The sequence below is a fragment of the Fulmarus glacialis genome, unplaced genomic scaffold (genome assembly GCF_000690835.1).
Source record: "Fulmarus glacialis isolate BGI_N327 unplaced genomic scaffold, ASM69083v1 scaffold15911, whole genome shotgun sequence".
Lineage (NCBI taxonomy): Eukaryota > Metazoa > Chordata > Aves > Procellariiformes > Procellariidae > Fulmarus > Fulmarus glacialis.
The window spans coordinates 9,073-9,547 of NW_009192255.1; the positions used below are offsets into that span (position 1 = coordinate 9,073).

General features: G+C 69.3%; 1 protein-coding gene across 1 annotated transcript in view; it reads left to right on the forward strand.

The window, feature by feature from the left end:
- Window positions 1-475, forward strand: part of MROH1 (maestro heat-like repeat family member 1) — a gene marked incomplete at its 3' end in the record, with an annotated part of 21,398 nt that overhangs the window by 8,322 nt on the left and 12,601 nt on the right. The window lies entirely within an intron of this gene.

Consider the following 475-nt stretch of genomic DNA (forward strand, 5'->3'; position numbering starts at 1 on the left):
AGTCCCGTGGGTACCCCATGGGCGCAGCAGCCCCTTCCCCGCGGTGCTGCTGTAGGACCGCCCGCAGGAGCCGTCCCTCTCTAGCAGGAGAGGGGCCGGTGAGCCCGTCCTGGTTAGCTGCTCCGGGTGGCCCTGCTTGAGCCGGGGCTGGGACCAGGTGGGCTCCGGAGGTGCCTCCACCCTTGAGCAGGCTGTGATCCTTCTCCTCTGCCCTCTGCCCCAGCCTCACCCCGCACAGGTCCCACTCTGGTGCTCGGTGGCCCGTGGCGGTGCCGGCAGCCAGGGCTCTGGACCTGGCCGGGGCGGCGGCACGCTCCCGGCTCTGCAAGCCCCAGGCTGCTTCGCTGGTTAGGAAACAGCGAGCAGAGGGTGAGGAAGCTGGAAAAGCCTGGCTGTGCAGTAAGGGGTGAAGGAAGGGAGCGCAGGCGTGCCCCTGGCAGCTTGCAGAGGGAAAGCAGGGTCTGTGCACATGCGC